The sequence below is a fragment of the Antechinus flavipes genome, chromosome 4 (genome assembly GCF_016432865.1).
Source record: "Antechinus flavipes isolate AdamAnt ecotype Samford, QLD, Australia chromosome 4, AdamAnt_v2, whole genome shotgun sequence".
Taxonomy (NCBI): Eukaryota; Metazoa; Chordata; class Mammalia; order Dasyuromorphia; family Dasyuridae; genus Antechinus; species Antechinus flavipes.
This window is the reverse complement of record NC_067401.1, coordinates 138,681,164-138,701,203: the sequence shown is the minus strand read 5'-3', so window position 1 is coordinate 138,701,203 and position 20,040 is coordinate 138,681,164. Positions and strand designations below refer to the sequence as shown.

At 37.9% G+C, this 20,040-nt stretch overlaps 1 pseudogene; it reads left to right on the top strand.

Moving 5' to 3' along the window:
- The first annotated feature begins 11,344 nt into the window (after positions 1-11,344).
- LOC127561359 (14-3-3 protein zeta/delta-like) lies at positions 11,345-15,176 on the top strand (annotated as a pseudogene).
- Positions 15,177-20,040: the final 4,864 nt, after the last annotated feature.

Below are 20,040 nucleotides of genomic sequence, written 5' to 3'. Positions count from 1 at the left end.
ACTAAATAAGGGATAGAAAAGAGTAAATAGACAATTTTTACTAAGTAAAATTTTTTAAATTTTTGCATGAATGGAATTTAAAAGAATAGAATTTTTAAAATGATAAAATGGGGGAAATATGTGTACCAAATATTTCTAATAAAAGTCCAATATCCAACACATACAGGGGACTGACATGGTTTAATAATATCGAGCCATTCCCTGAGAGAAAGATAGATGATTAAAGGATATGAACAAATAGCTTTCAAAAGAAGATCTGTAGAGTATTAATAGATAAAGACTAAAAATATAATTTCATTGATATAGGAAATTCTCAGGTGAAATAACTCCCTCTACCAATGTAGGTCATCAACTTCTCTGCAACTTAAAGTCTTAGAAAATTACTTAGAGGCAACCTTATTGAGAGGTGTAGACACATAGCCAGTCACACAGTTAATAATATTTGAAGGAAGTAGGATTTAAACCTAAGTTTCCTGACTTCAAGATCAGTTCTCCTTCTACTATGCCATGCTGCCTCTAACATACAAATGATCACATGAAAACATGCCCTAATAAAGGAGTAATGCAGTTCTGACTTGTAGGAAGGTAGGCACACTGATGCACTGTTGGTATTGCTATGAAATGTTCCAATCACTCTGGATTTTAATTCAGAATTATGTTTTTAAAAGTGTATAAATTTTCTATGCCCTTCAATCCACAAATGTCATTACTGGGTATATACCACAAAGAACTCAAAGTCAGAAACAAAGGTTCAATAAATACCAAAATAATCAGATCAGCCTTTTTTGTAGTAACCAAAAAACAAACAAACAAACAAAAAACCTGGGAAAAAAAGTAAGCAGTCCCAGCTTGGGGAATGGCTAAAAGAATCTTGATATTGTTAGATTGTAAAAAATGATGAATATGAGAAATTAAGAAAAATATGGGATGTTATATATGAACTGATGCAGTGAAATAAAGAATACCAAAAAAATGTACATTTATTACAATAATATAAATGAAGAACTTTGAATTGCTAAAGTGATAAAAGTCCTGCAGAAAAAATAATAAAACATATATTCTCTCTCACAGCAGAGAGATAAGTGATTACTAAGACTGAAAATGGTATACTTTGTTAGGCTTAATATTTATAAATTATATTTTAGCTTAATTGTTTTCCCTGTTTGGTAAGGACTCATGTTGGGCAGTGGCCAAAATAACTATAATATGAGACAAAATACATACAGATGGGCACATGGACATTTATAGATTCTCTCTCTGCTGCTATCACTGAGTAACCTCTCCTCTGAATTCACTCTGTCTGAATTTATCACTCAATCCAGATCCTATGGCTATTATCTATTGGCCCCCTGGTCATTCTCCCTTATTTCTCTATGAGATCAGTGCCAAGCTCACAGTATTCCTTTCCATGCTAAATCTGCCCTGATACTATACTATCAAAAGTAAAACCCATTATTTAGTTTGCAAATCCCTTTATAACTTAGTTCCCTTCTTACTTTCTAGTCTTCTTATATCTCACCTCAACATATTCTGCAATCCAATGGCACTGAATTGTTAGATATTCCTTGCTTTAAGATATTCTGTCTCCTGGGCATTTTTCACTGGCTAAGCTCCATATCTAGAATTCTCTCATTCCTTTCCTCTACTACCTGGTTTCCCTGACTTCCTTCAAATTTCAGCTAAAATCCCATCTTTGTAAAAAACCTTTCCTGGTTCCATGTAATGCTAACATTTTCTCTCTGACATTATCTCCAACTTATTTAACTTGTTTATATATAATATAGGTATTTCATATTGTCTCTTTCCATTACATTGTAAGCTCCTTGGGAGGTGAAACTTTTTTCCTTTCTTCATATTCCAGATCTAAGCACAGTATCTAGCACATAGGAGATGGTTACTATTTGTTGACTTGACTTGACAACTCAAGTAGGAGATTTTGACAAATTCTAACCACCCAGTTCATCATCTTCTCAAGTATCTTGACTTATTCCTCCACTTCATTTCATCTAAACTTAGGAATGATCTTTCCCTTCACCTTGCCATCATCTATAAGTATTCAAATTCCATCATCAAGAATTCTGAAATTTCTTTATTGAATTAAAACTTTCAATATTTACATCTCTCTATGCCCTCCTTGTAAATCTATTCTTCATATTTACTTTAACATTTAATCCTTGAACCCCTCAGGATCTTCTCTGGCTATCATACCTACTCTAATTATCAAATTTCAGTTTTTGTAATCTCTTCAGTTAATCTGTTAAACTCTACAATACTCTCTCTTCCTTTGTCCCATCATTGCCCATTATTGCCAAGCTCCATATCTAAATTTTTCTAATTATTTCTCTCTCTTGCCCCTATTTAAGTGAGACTAGATGGAGCTTGAAGAAGTTATGAAACTTGTTGACCAAGTCTCCTATAAATTCGTGCTATATGATCTCAACTTGGGCCCTCACTGCAACAAAGCAATCCTTTTACTTCTTTCTAATCAATTTCCCTTCCCATTCAGCAAAGTAGTAGAGTCAAACCTTTCTTTTCCTCAACCCTCCCGTAGTATCCTCTCAGGTAAAAACTTTGCTTCATACTTTAATGAGAAAATTGAGACCATTCAGCATGGGACACCTTCCTTTCCCTTTTTTCTCATACCACAAACTATTAATATTAGCCCCTTTTATCTCCTTTACTCTAGTCCCAAAGCCAAATCCTCTGCACGTACCCTTAATCCCATTTCCCTGCCATTTTTTCCCCAGCAAATTGCTTCTCCCTCTCTTCTATTATTTGTGGTGTTCTTCCTCTTTTTGTAAATATAATGGTTCTCTGTAAGCAGGTTTCTTGGGGAGGTTTTCTGGAGGCAGCCTTAGTTTCAGTTCAGAGTAATAATCACCTCAGATGCAGCCAGCTGTTAATCCAAATGTTTATTTTCTCCTTCCAAGTCTTATCTCTTTCCTTGGGCCCAGTTAGCTTTCTTAGAGGTCTCTCTCCCTCCTTGGTTCCAAGAGCTCTTGCAGCTTGTCTTTTAGCTCTTCCAGCTTCTGCCTCTCGCTCAACTCTGACTCCTGGCAATTTTCTGAACTGACTGACTTACTGAAGTTCTAAGAGCTTCTTATATATGATCTCTTAAAGGTGTGAACACAAAGGCCGACTCCTCCTCTGAGAGAGTGGGATTGTGGGTTTCTGACTTGTGAATCTCCCAAACTTGTGAATTCCGTGAGCTAATGTGTGAATTCTCAAAGTTGTGAGCTCTAATGTGCAAATTCTTAAAGGTGCAAACCCAAGCACACAAGCATTGCTTCCATCAATTCCATTGAATCACCTTGTTTCAAGTTCTGGCTCATAACAATTATTCTCTTTCTTTTTCTAACCATCAATCTTTTTACTTACTGGCTTATTCCCTGCTACCTACAAAAGCAACCAATCCTTTCCCCATTCTTAAAACAAAACACCCTCACTATACCCTGTAAGCTATTGGTCTTTTTATTTTTTGTCTCTTTCCCCAACCAAACTCCTTGAAAAAGTTGTCCACACTTGTTGCCTCCACTTCTCCTCCCCTTTTATTCTAAATCCACTACACAACATAGATCCCTACTTCATCACTCAATTGAAACTGTTTTCCCCAAAGTTTTCTAAATTGTCAAATCTAATGGCATTACTCAATCTTCAACCGTCTTGACCTCTGTAAAGCAGTTGACACCAGATCATTCTCTCCTTCCAGATTCTCTCTCTTCCCTGGGTTTTCATGAAACTGCTTTTTCCTGGTTCTCTTCCTACCTATCTGACCACTTCAAGATCTCTTTAGGTAGACCAGTCATCATCTATGTCATGCCCCCTAACAATGTGAAGACTCTGTACTGAGTCTTCTCTTTTTTTCCCTTCTCTCACCTGGTGACTTTATCAGTTCCCAAGGATTTATTATGCAGGTGAATCCCATATATTTAACCCTAGATATTTTTCTAAGTCCAGTTTCAAATCACCAACTGTTTATTAGGCATTCATGATGGATGTCCAGTAGGCATCTTAAATGCAGTATGTCCAAAATAGAATTCAATCACTTTCTCCCAGAATCCACCACTTTTCCAAATTTCCCTATTTCTATCAAGGGTACTACCATTCAGTCACCCAGATGTGCAATTTCAGCATCATTCTAGATTCTCACTCTCAATTACCACACATATACAAGCAGTTCCAAATCTGGTCCACAGTGTCTCTCACCTACATCCCCTTCCCTCCACTCAGACATCTACAACTCTGGTTCAGGCCCCCATCACCTCTTGCCTTGGCTGTTATAATAGCTTCTGATAAGCCATTGAAATCCATTCTCCATTACAACTGCTAAACTGATATGTCTAAATTACAGATCTGACCGTGTCACATATGTCTCATGACAATAAATTTTTATGGCTTCCTATTCCTTCTAAGATCAAATATAAACTCTTCTCTTTGGCATTTCAAGCCCTCCATAGCTGGTTCCATCCTACCTTTCAACTTTTATTGCACATTTCTCTTCTCTGAGAATGCACTCTCTACATCCAGCAAAACTGGCCTCCTTGCTTTTTCCTCACATGTAACATTCTGCTTTCTGTCTCCATGTGTTTTCACCGGCTATCCCCCATGCTTGGAATGTACTTGCCCTCCTTACCTCTGCCTCTGCGAATCCCCAGTTTCCTTCCAGACTTTGCTCAAGATCTTTATGAGACCTTTCCTCTTCTCCCAGCCGCTGATGTCTTTTGCACTGAGGTTACCTGTTATAATTGGCTAGATGGGTAGATCCAGGACCCTCTTGCTCTAAAGGACTCCATCTCTGGACTCACACAGACTAGGTTCATTCCTAAGGTACGCCGAATTCTAGAGAAATCAGGTTCTTCCTCTTGTTTTTTGGCTCTTTATGTCCCTATTCCATGGCCCCAGGAAAATTTACTTAAAGATTAGTTATAATACACTCCAAAAGGAATCAAATAAATAATGTCTGACAGCTATATTTGTTTCCTCATTCATATAGTGCTTTGCTCATAGGACTCATTTATCAAATGCTTTTTCATTATTTCATTCATTTGTGGGCAACAAAACAACACAAGAGATGAGTAAGAGTGAATTGACAAAGCCTAACACAGGGCCCACTTTTGATGTGACTGTTGAACAGGCATTTTATCTTTGTACTGAATGAACAACTCCCACAAGGCCTGTGTCTTGTATGAACCTAGTGCATGGTTCCAGCTCTTCCTCATATCTGTGGACGCTTTCCTCAGGACAGAAACTTCCTGCTGTCAGTCATCACTGGAGCAGGATTGTCAGGGAAGACTGGCGCCTGCACTGTGAGGGCTGCTGTCCATCTTTGGTGTCCACCTGATTCAGCCAAGTTGGAACCTGTGGCTCCAAGAAGCTGTAGCATGCACACAGGCCACACCCCAGGAAACTTCAGCAGAGCCGGGGGGATGTCTGCCCTGAGCACGTGAAGCCTTCTTGGGGCAATGGGCAGGTGCAGACAGCCTGTTCTAACAGCCATGAAAGCACCTGAAGCAGCTGCTCTGGAGCACTCAGAGCTCACCTAGATGGCAAAAAAGTCAGTTATCCGCTGCATCCTGGACTTTGATGACTCTGGAAGAGAGTGAAATCAGTGGTTTTGTGCAACTCTATCTTAAATCCAAGTTATGTGTGAATCAAAAGACATCACCAAAGCCATTTTTGCCCTTTTTACCTACCTCAGTGGTCTTGTGGTGAAGCAGTAAGCGTGAATATGTTCACAATGCAGTACATAAGCAATCCAGCCATGGAGTCATGTCTTCTCTAAACTGAAGCAGCAGGTGGGTTTGGTAGCCCTCTGGGTATCTGAGCAGACTTTTTGAAGGACCACCCTACCCCGCTCACCTCCTGGCATCAGAAAGGAACTAAAAAAAAGGTGCCTCAGAAATTGTCTGTTTTACATATATTGGATTGTTTGCTGTCTAGGAGAGGGAGGAGGGGGAAGGAAGGGAGAAAAACTTGGAATACAGGGTTTTGCAAGAGTGAGTGTTAAAAACTATCTTTGCATGTATTTTGAAAATTAAAAGCTATTATTAAAATTTTTTAAAGAAAATAATCTTTAAAAAAATTTAATGATCTATTTTAGGCTAGTGTTTTTGATGAAGACCTTCATCTTCAAATATATAAATAACTGAGTCAAGTTTATAAGAATACAAGTCATTCCCTAATTGATAAATAGTCAAAGGACATGAACAGACAATTTCAAATAAAGAAATTGAAAAGTCATATATAGTAATATGAAAAAAATGTTCTAAATAACTATTGATGAGAGAAAAGCAAATTAAAACAATTCTGAGGTACTATATCACTAAGATAACAGGAAAAGATAATAAATGTTGGAGAGGATATGGGAAAATTGAGACACTGATGGATTGTTGATGGAGTTATGAACTGATCCACCCATTGTGGAGAGCAATTTGGAGTTAGATCCAAAGGGCTTTAAGACTGTGCATATTCTTGGATCCAACAGTGTTACTACTGGGTCTATATCACCAAAGAGATCATAAAAGAAGAGAAAGAACCCAAATATGCAAAAATGTTTATAGCAGCTCTTTTTGTGGTGGCAAGGAATTGGAAAATGAAGGGATGTCCATAAATTGGGGAATGGCTGAATAAGTTGTAGTATATGAATAAATATAGTATATAGTATATGAATATAGTAATGGAATATTATTGTACTACAAGAAATGATAAGCAGGCTGATTTCAGAAAAATCTGGAAAGACTCACATGAACTGATGCTGAGTAAAGCAAGGAGAACCAGGAGAATAGTGTATACAATAGCAACAAGATATGTGTAATGATCAACTATGATAGATTTGGCTCTTCTCAGCAATACATTAAGCCAAGACACTTCTTATAGATAATGGGATGAAAAATGCCATTGGCATTCAGTGAAAGAACTATGAAGACTGAATACAAATTGAAGCAGACTATTTTCACCTTTTTTATTTGTTTTCTTCTTCTTTCTTGTGGTTTTCCTTTTTGTTCTGATTTTTCTTTCCCAAATGGACTAATATGGAATTATGTTTAAAATAATTGTAAATGTATGAGCTATATCAGATTGCTTGTTGTCTTGGGGAGAGGAAGATAAGAAAGGAAAGGAGAAAAAAATTGAACTTAAAATCTTACAAAAATGAATACTGAAAACTGTCTTTACATGTAATTGGAAAAATATAAAATACTATTGAATTCAAAAAATGTGTGAAAAGAAACTAAAGTAAGTAAAAGTAAGTATAATAAGGATACTCATACAAATATATTCATGCTAAATTATAATTATAAAGCAAATGCAAATTGAGTTGCAGATCATAGGACTTACCTTCGGTCTCACAATTTTAACTTCATTGCCCAACCTATCACTTCTATTTCATTTTCCTTTTAAAGTCAAAAATAAATACATTAAAGCTCAGGGGAAAAAATCATGTGTTTTTCTAACTCTGGCCTACTTATTTGGGCTGGTGGGGATTCCCACTCTGTGGTTAAAACACACACACACACACACACACACACACACACACACACACACACACACAAATAAAGTTTTGCAAAGATGATTTTACTCAGTAGACCAGAAAGATGAATGGCTCTTGTTGCAAGAGAACTCAGTAGGTTTGCACCCAAATAGCAGGATTGAAAACTGGCAAATTAAGTCCAGTTTATTGAAGTTAGAGTTGGATACAAGTTTTCTGGAGTAGTCACAGTAAAGGAATCAAAATAATCAAAAATAAACTAGTCAACAAGCTTGTATACCTACCAAAAAGAGTTTAGAACAGACTCGCGACAATGTGATTGTAACTTGCAGGAAAGCACCACACTACTATCATCAGTGTGTATGATTCCACCATGACAAACCCTGATGAAGTAAAAAAAAAATTTTATGAATACTTCTAGATCCTTATCTATTAAAAGAGGACAAGCTTATAATTCTGGGTGATTTAATGCAAGGGTAGGCACAGACTACCAGACATGGCAGGAAGTCCTTCAAATGAATGGAATGGAAAAAAGCAGTAGCAATGGTCATTTATTACTGAAGACTTGTGAGTCTCATGACATCCTCATCAGTAGGATTATCTTCCGTTTACCTAAACTAATAAAATTTCATGGATGCCCCATCACAGCAAACATTGGCAATTTAATAGATTACGTCATTGTAAGGAAAGAGAGAGGCAGAATATGGTTATTGAAGGTGATGTGTACTGCAGAGTGCTGAACTGATCAAAGACTTATCCTCTTAGAGCTAAATAGTTGCATTCAACAAAAGCAGCTGATTCCAAGACAAGATAACTACCAGAAGACTTAATGTCAACAGATTAGAATGCTTAGAATGGGACTAGTTTGTTATTAACTTGGAGGAAAAACTGAGTCAATGCATTGTTAGCAACAGTGAAGCAAAAAAAGTAGGTAGCTTTCAGAGATTTGGTGTACAGTACTGCATTTATTTATCTGGGCCAGAACAATTGCAAACATTAACATTGCTTTGAGGAAAATGATAGGGAAGCTGCAAAATGAAAAACAAGAACTCCACAAGGTTTACCAGCAGGATAGTTCATCTGAATCCATTAAAAACAAAGTGCAAGAGAAGCTTAGAGAAACACAGGATTCTTGGCTCAGTAAAAAGGCAGATGAAATTCATTTTTATGCTGATAGTAACAATCCAAAGTACTTTTATGAAACTCTGAAAGCTATTTATGGACCTAAGACCTGTACTGCATCTTAACTACTCGGTGCTGATTAAGCCATATTGATTAGTGATAAGGACATGCTCTTGAAGAAATGGGCTGAACATTTCCATAGTGTTCTCAACAAACCATCATCAATCAATGAATGCTGTTAGGCTCCTCTCATCTGGCAAAGCACCTGGTGTGGATTCCACTCCAGCAGAGATCTACAAGATAGGAGGTCCACTACTCATTCAAAAACTGACTGGCAAAATATATGGCAAAGGAGGTTATCCCTCAGGTATTCAAGGATGCCTCCACTGTCCATCTCTATTATAGGTAAAGGAAATAGATTGTGACAATCAGGGGAGAGGGGTTGCTCTCTTAGTCATTGTTTTCAATTCTGGCCAGAATTCTCCTTAATATGAACTGAAATCCTTCATCAAGAAAATGATCATCTACCTGAGAGCTGGTATGGTTTCAGAAAGGGCCAAGGAATGGTTGATATGTTGTCTGCTGCCTGACAGCTCCAGAAGTGCCAAGAGCAAAACACAAAGTTCATCAATCTGATCAAGGTCTTTGTCAGTCACGAGGGCTTGTGGAAAAGTACAAATCTGGATGTCCAGACAAGTTCATCAGTATTGTACATCAGTTCCACAATAGCACGCTTGCACAGGTTCTGGATAATGAACTTGTGCTTTTCTAGTCACCAGTGGAGTGAAGCAGGATTAGGTGTTTGCTCTGTTAAGGATCCTAGGTGAAGGGGCAGGTCAATTTTCGGAGAGCCTCCACAGCTGTGGAGCATAATATCTGAAGGAGTTGCAAAGCAGCCCTTACTTACACAGATGTTCCTTGTGGATTGGGAATGAAATCAATTGGAGGCAGAGGGAAGAGGAGAGAAGTCAGAGAACACAACGGCCTTCCTCGCAATCATAGAAGAGATCCATTCTACAGGTCTGAGTTAGACCTCCAGCAACCACTGGCAGGTGGCTGCCGTATCACAACATTGCTCCCATGCTGTTTATCATGATGCATTTCAGCAATTTTGTCAGGCACCTTCAATGAGGATCAAAATAGCATTGAGGTCAATTGCTGCCCTGAAGGTAAATTATTTAACTTGAAAAGCCAAAACTAAAGTAGAGGGAGAGTTGGCACTCAACTTTTTTGTTTACAGATGATTGTGAGAGGCTGAGATACAACAGAGTATGGCTCAGTTCTCTGCCACTTGTGCTAATTTTGGCCTAACAATTAACAGCACCACCCCATCCAGACACACAACCATCGATTGTAGCAAATAGAGATATACTGAATACTGCAGATAAGAGTCACTTACTTGGGCAGTATACTTTCCATGTAGATGATGAAGTGGATGCACACATTGCCAGAGCTACCTCAGTGTTTCAGATGCTCCAAAAGAAAGTGTGGGAGAAAAGAGGTATCGGGCTGCAAACCAAACTCAAAGTCCACAGAGCCGCTGGGCTGACTTCATTTTTGTACGCCTGTGAAACCTGGACAATCTGCCAACGCCATGCCAGGGAATGGAATCTCTTCTATTCCAGTTGTCTAAGATGCTGGAGTTTACCTGGAAAAATAAGGTAGCAGACACTTAGAAGGTTTCCTCAAGCTAGACTGCCGCGCACTTCAGTTCTACTGCAGAGAGCACAATTCCAATGAGCAGACCGTGTTCAAACGCCAACTGGACGTTTACCTAAAGACTGTTTTATAGAGGACTCGCACAGAGCAAGCAAGTGTTCACATGGAGGTCAGAAGAAGTTATACAAGGGATTTCTCAGGATCTCTCTGAAGGACTTTGGAACCAACTGCTCATCATGGGAGACAACGACAAAGGACCACCCAGCATGGCATGTGCACATCAAAGAAGGCCTTGTGCTCGATGAGCAAGACAGAATTAGGAGCTGGAAAGAAACATGAGAGGTGCAAATCTAGAGCCATCCACCCCAGATGTTCAGGCGAGAGCCTTCTGAGCCTGCATTGCTCCAAGCACTTCAAGTCACTGTTCTTTGACTAACATTTCATCTTGACCCTCTGTGAGCACAAAGGACAACAACCAACCAATCAATACTGATGAAGGAACTGAGAGCTTCCAGTCTCATCAGCTCATGAGGCTGGATATAGAAACAGAGCAAGCAAGTGTTCACACGGAGGTCAGAAGAAGTTATACAAGGGATTTTTCAGGATCTCTCTGAGTCACTGTTCTGTGGTGGAAGAAACATCCACCTTAGGATTACTGTTCAGGCCTTTGTACTCTGGGAAAGAAATACAAAGCAGAAGAGGCAGCATAAGGGTCATCAAGGCCAGCCCATGCCATATGTAGGCAGCTGTTCCTGCTGCTGGCCAGCTCTGGGCCAAATCTGGGGCACAAAAAGTCCAAAAGAGAGTCCAAGCTGCACTTTCAGAAGGGAGGAGACCGATGTCTAGAGCAGAAATTGTCTCTGCCTTTAAGGTCTATTTGAGTAGGCAGCTCTAAGCTGCTGGGTGGCCAAGCCCTTAGATTGCCACCAATTCCATCCCTGAGGTGGTGGTGGTGGTAAGGAGATGAGAGGATGGTACCTGGGGTCCAATCAGAAACCTCTGGCTGCGCCTGTAACAGTGGGCCCACCAGAAAGGACCAGGGCTTGGAAGGGGTTCTCCAGTTCCAGGGACACAGACATGTCACCAGAAGGGGCCCAATTCCAGTCATGCTCCCTACAAGGGATTGCCACTGTTATACTGGTATTTGTTTATATTGTTTATATGTGTGTGTGTGTGTGTGTGTGTGTGTGTGTGTGTGTGTGTAATATGTTGTGTGTATATATATATATAAACTCACTCATTAAAATGTAAGCTCCTTGAGGGCAGTGATTGTTTTGTTTTTGTCTTACATATATATATATATAAACTCACTCATTAAAATGTAAGCTCCTTGAGGGCAGTGATTGTTTTGTTTTTGTCTTACATCCCAAACTCTAGGACAATCCCTGATACATAGTCATTTATTAAATGTCTGTTATATACAAGGTATTAGGGTTACAAAGGCAAGACTGAGTAAAGGATAGCATGCTGAGCCTAGAGTTAGGGAGACAAGAGTTCATTTAAAAACAATTTTTTTTCTTAAAATATTAGTTCAATGTATAGGACTGTTTGCCATCTGGGGGAGAGGGTGGAGGGAGGGAGGGGAAAAATCGGAACAGAAGTGAGTGCAAGATATAATGTTGTAAAAAATTACCCTGGCATGGGTTCTATCAATTAAAACTTATTTTAAAAAAAAGATACTAGTTCAAATCTCACCTCAAATACCAACTAGTGACTTTAGGCAAGTTGCTTAATTAACCTGTGCCTACCTCAGTTTCTTCAACTGTAAGATAGGAATGATAATAGCCCTACCTCCCATGGTTATTGTGAGAGTAAAATGAATTAATATTTGCAAAGTGTATTGTAAACTTTAAAGCTCTATATAAATGGTAGCTATTATTATTAAAAAGTGGTAGGACCTAGAAAATTTTCAGAGAAAAGAATACTAAAGTTAAACCTTAAAGGAAAATAAGGATTCCAGGAATCAAAGAAACGATGAAAGAGAATTTGCCAGGCATGGGGATTAGTCCAAAGACTAATCCTATGCAAATGCCAGAAAAGAAAGGGGCAGGTTAGTGTGCCTGGTGAATCCATGCTTGGACAGAATTGGAGGGGGCCTTCAATGCCAGTCAGAGAAGTCTATCATTTTGATAGGTAAAATTGATAAGACATAGCAACTAGTTAGATATTTGGAGTAAGGGAAAATGAAAAATCAGAGATGGCTTAAAGGTTTCACCTTGAGTGACAGATGATCTGGAGCTGTTAGCAGAAATTAGCAAGTTTGAGGAACAGTACAAGTTTAGAGAAGAAGATCATGAATTCCATTTTGAACATGTTTAGTTTGAGATGGGAGTAACCAGATGGAGATGTCCCAAAGATGGTAAGGGATATGAGACTGGAGTTTGGGAGAAAGATTAGGGCTGGGCACATCAGTTTGGGAACAGCTAAGTGGCTGGATTAATGAAGAGAGAGCTGGGCCTGGAGTCAGGAATGCCTAGTTCAAATCTGATTTCAGACACTTGTGTGTCGCTGGGCAAGTCACTTAACCCGGTTTGCCTCAGTTTCCTCTTTATCAAATGAGCCAGAGAAGGAAATGGCAAAACACTTCAATATCTTTGCCAAGAACATCCCGAATGGGGTCACCAATAGTAAGAGATGACTGAACAACAACAACCACAGTATCAATTTGAAAGTAATCACCTTAGAAATGATTATTGAATCTGTGGGACTTGAAGAGATCAACAGAGAAAAGACTTTAATAATAAATGAAGAAAAAGAAGAGAAGGGGACCCAGAAAAGAGCCATAATTAGAAGACAGATGAAAGGAAGTAATGAATCAATGAGGAAGTAACAAAAGAGACTTAAAAGAAGGAGTCAGAAAGTTAACACAAGAACCACATCATCACATCATATCACAGAAGTTAGGGAAGGAGAGGGGATGCAGGGGACAATAACTAAAGCTCACAAATGAAGGAAGACGAAAACTAAGAAAAGACAGTTATATTTGGCATTGAAGAGATGGCTGGTAATCTGTGGATGAAAACTTTCTATGGAAACCAACTGCTACTTATTAGATTGTCTATGAGTATCTCGTCATATTTCATTCCAATTCCAAACTGGAAGCACCAGACCAGCCTGAATTAGGTGCAGACTATATAAAATAGTAGAGCTCAGATTGTAAAAGGTTCAACCTTTTTTTCTGCTACTTTGGCAGTGAAAAAGAAAAAGATAGGTAGGTAAACTTGAGGGAATGACAGGATAAAATGAAGATTTTTTTTTTTTTTAAGTAGGGGAGAGACCTGATTATGTTTGTTGACAACCATGAAGGACCATGTAGATAAGGAGAGATTGAATTCAACTGAGTAAATATGTATGAATTGCATGCTATGTGCAAGGTAGGATTCAAAAGGATATATAATCACAGATTGGGAGGAACTTTGGAAGGCATTTAGTCCAACTCCACCTTTTATATATTTTAGATAAAGAAATTGAGACCATGGAGTTTAAATGACTTGCCTAAGATCATGTATATAAAAGTGGCAAAACTTGTCCACTTCCAGAGAAAGGACTGATAGAATCTGATTGCAGATCAAAGAATGCTATTTTTCAATTTTCTTTTTGATCTGTGTCTTCCTTTACAACATGAGTAATTTGGAAATATGTTTTGCATAATTACATATGTACAACCTATGTAAAGTTGCTTACTCTCTCAGGAAATGGGGAGAAAAGAAGGAGAATTTGGAGTTTAAAAAACTTTAAATGAATATTTTAAAATGTTTTTCAAGTAATTGGGAGGAAATAAAATTTTCTTTTAAAAAATACCTTTTCTTGTGGTATGTTCCCTTTTGGTCTGATTTTTCTTGCATAACATGACAAAAATGGAAATATGTTTGAAAAGAGCGTACATGTCAACTTAGATTGTTTGCTGTCTTGGGGAGGAAAGTGGCAATGGAAAGAGGGAGAAAAAATTTGGAACACAAAGTCTTACAACAATGAATTTTGAAAACTGTATTTTGAAAAATAAGATTTTATTGAGAAAAATAAACAAATAAAAGTGGCAAAGCTGAGATTTGAACTCAGATACTGTACTTCCACTGTACCAGATTGCCTGCTCTGACAAAATACAAAATAGTTTGTTGTTGTTGTTTTTTTAATCAGGTAATCTGGAGTCTCATCCCTGCCACTTACCACTGTTACTATCTGGAGACCACTAAACTATCCCACCTCCCTCAACTCCATTTTGTCTCTGATGCCACTTTCTCTAGGCACAAAGAGTCTTGGATAAAATGAGCTGGCTGAACAGGCTGAGAGATAAGATGACATGGCAGCTGGCATGAAGTCTGTAACTGAGCAAGGAGCTAAATTATCCAATGAGAAAAGTCATCTCTCTGTTGATTACAAAAATGTTGTAGGAACCCGAAGGTCATCTTGGACGAGTGTTTCTAATATTGAGCAAAAGCTGGAAGATGCTGAAAATAAACAGCAGATGGCTATAGAATGTAGTGAGAAAATTGAGACTGAACTAAGAAATATCTGTAATGATATATTGTCTCTTTGGGAAAAGTTCTTGATTCCTAATGCTTCACAAACAGAAAGCAAAGATTTCTATTTAAAAATGAAGGGACAACTACTGTTATTTGGCCAAGGATGCTGCTGATAATGATGAAAAAAAAATGGTGCATGAGTCACAGACAACTTATGAAGAGACATTTAAAAATCAGCAAAAAGGTGGAATAACCAATGCATCCTATGAGGTTTAGTCTGGCCTTGAACTTCTCTGCACTCTACTATGAGATCCTGAATTCTTCAGAGAAAGCTCCCTTTAAAGACAACTTTTGATGAAACCATGACTGAACTTAATACATTAAATGAAAAAATATACAAAGGCAGCATATTAATAATGCAATTGCTGAGAGACAACTTGACATGAGATGAAGCTGAAGCAGGAGGCCAGGAGAATTAACCAACTTTACAACTTTTGTCTGCCTCATTCTAAAATGTTTACAATAAATCATTTGTCATCCATACTATCCTACAAGCAGTTTTTGTTTATGATTTATATGATTTAACAAGCATATGTTACTTCTATTTGAATTTCTATATTTCCTATATAGTTTTTATGTTTAATATTAAATAAATAGTGTTAGTTAACATTTGGGGAGTATCTGTTTTCATTTGAGGTAACCAGGGGGGAACAGGTAATTTTAATACACATTTTAAGTTTATCATAGTCAGTATGTTGTAATTTCACAAGCCAATTTTAAAATAGCTTCCATGTCTAAGCAAGGAAAACTGCCTACATATTGACCTGTCATGAGGTGGGGGAGGGCAGGGAAGGGATAATTGGTTCCAGTCATGGGTACAGCTTTTGTGGGTACTTTAGAGTTGGAGCACTCATTGCTGTGGTAGAAAGAAATGTTTCTTAGATACTATATTACAGATCATGCCATATGTATCTGTGGAATAAAGTCTCAACCTTTATAATTAGAGCTGCAAAAATATTCCTTAAGATAAAGTTTTAGCCCAGTCAAATAGCTCTAGAGAAGGGCAGAATGGTTCACATTCTATTATTTATAAAATTGCCTGTTGTTGCCTTCATTATTTTTGCTATACTCATTTTATTTGTATTTAAACAGTTTAGGCAACCTGAGAACAAATGTATTTTAAGTAAAGATGCAGCAAAAAATGATTTGCTTGATATTCATAAAGTCACTGTATATTAAACGCAGTAATAAAATCCAAAACCCATGTGTTTAACTTTTTTAAGGTCTTTTGCTCTTGTGATTTCATTTTTTTTTTTCTTAACGTGCATGTTTTGTAATAATAGTTAACAGGGAAATAACTTTAGATGATGGCTAGGTTTTTTTTTTTTTTTAATGCCTTATGAAACTTTCATGAACAACCCAAGCATAAATGTTAAAAAACATGTGTATTAAGTTAATGTAAATGGGAGTGGGGTATCATAAATGGCCTTTTCAAATGAAAATCAATCAGGTTGCTTTCTAATGGAGATCAGAGAGAGCACATGTACAGAGATAAGTAAATACAAGATAATTTGAGGAGGAAGAGAGCATTAACAACTAGAAATTCAGGAAAAGCTTCATATGGGAGATAGATTCTGAGGTAGACCTGTAAGAATGCTGGGATTTTAAGAGAAATGGGGAGAAAGGTATATATTCCAGTTATGGTGAACAGTTTGTGCAAAGGTATCTAAATGGGAAATAGAATACCAAGTTTAATGGAATACAAAGGAAATAACTAGAAGATCTGTTTTATAGCCTACGCCTGATTTAGACTGTTCCATTGCTTCACATTTGGAATTAGAACGAAATATGACAATGAGACATTTATAGAACGTGTATAAGTTAGCAAAAAAAAAAAGTTAGCTTTACTTAGCCATAACAAGGAAATGAGATTCAACAAGGAGATAACATTGATTCAGTTAGGCATAGTTTCTCGGCCTTTATATTCACCATGATGACCAAAATTGAAGAAGAAGTTCTGACTCTTTATATAATGATTTTTTTTTAAACTTAGATCATCAGAAAGCTTAATTGAGGTTTAGTTCTCCAAGTTAATAAATTCTCAAGGATAATTTCCATAACTTTTAAGAAAAATTATCCTAGAGAATTGGAAAATGAATGGATGCCCATCAACTGGGGAATGGCTGAAGAAGTTATGATATATGAATGTAATGGAATACTATTGGTCTATAAGAAATAATGAACAGATTGATTTCAGAAAAACCTAGAAAGACTTAACATGAACTGATGCTGAATGAAGCAAGTAGAACCAAGAAAACATTGTACACAGCATCAAAATGAGATGATAACCTTAATTCAATGATGCAAGGCAATTCCAATAAGCTTTGGGTGGAAAATGCCATCCACTTCTAGAAAGAATTATGGAGACTGAATGCAGAACAAAATACACTATTTTCACCTTTTTTTCTTTTGTTTTTTTTTTTTTCTTGTGTTTTTTCTTTTGTTCTGATCATTCTTTTCCAGCATGACTCATTTGGAAATATGTTAAAAATGAATGTACATGTATAACCTATATCAGATTGTTTGTTAGCATGGGGAGAAAAAAGGTAAGGGAGGGAGAAAAAAAATTTTGGAACTCAAAATCTTATAAAAAATCAATTTTGAAAACCATCTTTATATGTAATTGGAAAAATAATATACTATTAAAATAAAACTATAAAAGAAAGAGAAAAATTAACCTAGTTCATGGAGTAGAACTTTGGGATATTGTTCCTACCATACCCCATTCCTTAGTGATAATATCTTAAAATCCTCCTAGAAGACCTCCAAGTTAAATTGTTTTAGGGCCATTCTTAGATAACCATGTTCTGGGATGCCAAATGCCTGACAGAGGAAACACTGGAAGAAGACAAGAAAAACAAAAATAGTCCAAAAGAAAGATTTAAAAAAATATATTAATAGGGGGCAGCTAGATGGTGCAGTAGATAGAATGCCAACCTTGAAGTCAGGAAGACCTGAGTTCAAATTTGATTTCAGACACTTAACATGTTCTAGCTGTGTGACCTTGGGCAAGTCATTTAACCTCAAATGCCTTAGCAAAAAAAAAAAAATATATATATATATATATATATATATATACATATATATATAACAGTTCCCAGGGAGACTGATAAGGATGAAGGGTATTTCCTCCCAAATCCTTGTGCCAGAGTGTTTTTGTGGTACTGTTCCCGGTAATCTTGTAAAAATCTTGTAAATAAAAAGATTCAGGAAGTTTCTTTCTTCAACACAATTCTTGGACAACTTCCAATTTACATTTACAAAAGAGAATGAAGACTAGAAATTCAAGCTTTGCTTTCCTAATTTGGAAAGATAGTCCTAGATTCTGGAACAATCATTACTCTTCATTCTAAGTCAGGATCATATGTATTAAAATAGCTAAGAGATCCTTACCCTGTCCTAATGTCAGGAAAAATGTCAAGAATCACTCTAAAACAGTAAACTCAACCTACTACCCAAGGCCTCCTCTTCCTTGAGAGGAACATGGGAGTTCCATGTTGCTGACTGAGGAAAATAGACTACCAAATCTCTGTCCCTTTATCAGCTCCTTCTGAGGGACTCTTTTCCCACAGGGGTTAGATAGTCAGTTTTACTTTTTCCCCTGCAAATACTACTACCATTGGTCCTCCAAGCCCTCTCTGGGAGAACAGTTCAGTGATAACTGAGTTTTATTTGGCAGCAATATGGAGGAGCCCCATTGATTAGGTTAGGCAGTTCCCCACTGCCCGTTTCAGTGCCCACTCTGTTGGGAGCCACTGTTGCCCACTCTGCTATAACCTGATGCCACTGGGTTCCCCTACTGCCCACTCTGCCAGCAACAAATATTACCCTCCTTATGGCACAGCCTGCTAAATCCTACTTGTGCCAGAGCCTGAGCACTATCCCTCTATGTATCAGCAAAACTGGGAATGCTTCTACTTTTTCCCTTCACCAGATACTATCACTGCTGAGGCTTCAGTAATGTCTCTCTCTGGCCAGGACTGCTCTGGAGAGAATCCCTCATCCACCTTTCACCAGAAATCCTAGGAAGTTTAAAAAAAAAAAAAAAAAGGGAGTGGGGGGATTACAGCTTATAGAGGTGAGAGCAGAAGCTATTTGTACTTTTAAACTTTTGTTTGTACTTTTAAATTTTTAAAAAGTGAAATAGTCCTCCCTTCCCGCTTCTATTCTCAGCAAATCAAGTTCATTTAGCCATTCATCCATATTTCCAATTTGGGAAAGGTCTATGAGAGCACTAACCCTGAAGTTAGAACCTGAGTTCAAATCTCAGACACTTAACACTTCTTAACTGTGTGACTCTGGGCAAGTCACTTAACCCCAATTGCCTCAGCAAAAAATAAATATATAAAAATAAAGAGATCTCTTTGGGACACGTTGAGTTGAGATATCAATAGAATATCTAGCTGGGGATATCTAGCAGGAAGTTATCATTGCATTGTCGTTACTGAATATGAGAAACATCTCAGCAATGATGGTGAAACATGTTCACAAAGGAGGAAGGAGGGAATGAGAACAAGAACATACCTAGACGGGTTCATCCTCAGCAAAAGACAGGTCACCTCTTTCTCAAGAAAAAGGAAAAGTTACAGGAAATCTTATTTCGATGGGTTTCAAGTTTAGGGGTAAGGGAAATAAGGGAGCTCACCAAAGGCAACCTTAATTATCTCAGCAAAGTAGGAAGTAAGGGGTCATGTGGTCAGAAGCAGAAGGCAGAAGTGGCTTGGTCATTTGACTTTACCTTAGCCCAAAGTTCTGTCCACAAGTGTGAGACATCATGGGAGCTAGAGCTGGTCAACCAGTCCAACTCTCTCATTTTTATAGATGAGAAAATGGAGGTCCAAAGCTGTGTACCTAAGATCCCACGGCCTCCATCTCTAAGCTTCAATGAATGAAGGTTAGATTGTGTCTACAAGCTGAGCCTGAGAGTTCAGTGGACATTTTGCCTGTTGCCAAGTGGGTGGAGGATCCATGGGAACATAGCCAAGGAGTTCCTTCTCCCTTCACTCCCTCCACTAGCCTCACAAAAGACTGCCCGTCAAATAATAGGAAGTCTAGACCGGGACAACAATCTTGGAAGATGCTGCAGTGATTCTTTTCCTTTAACTCCGTCCTGAGGGTCTCTGCGGGGCAGCAGTCCCAAAGCTTACAGAAGAGAAGGGAGAGAGCAGGCGGCAGGCAGGAGTGCCCAACAATTAACCAACCAAACCCAGCAGTCAATCTTTCCAGTAGGGAGCTGGCAGACCGGACGTG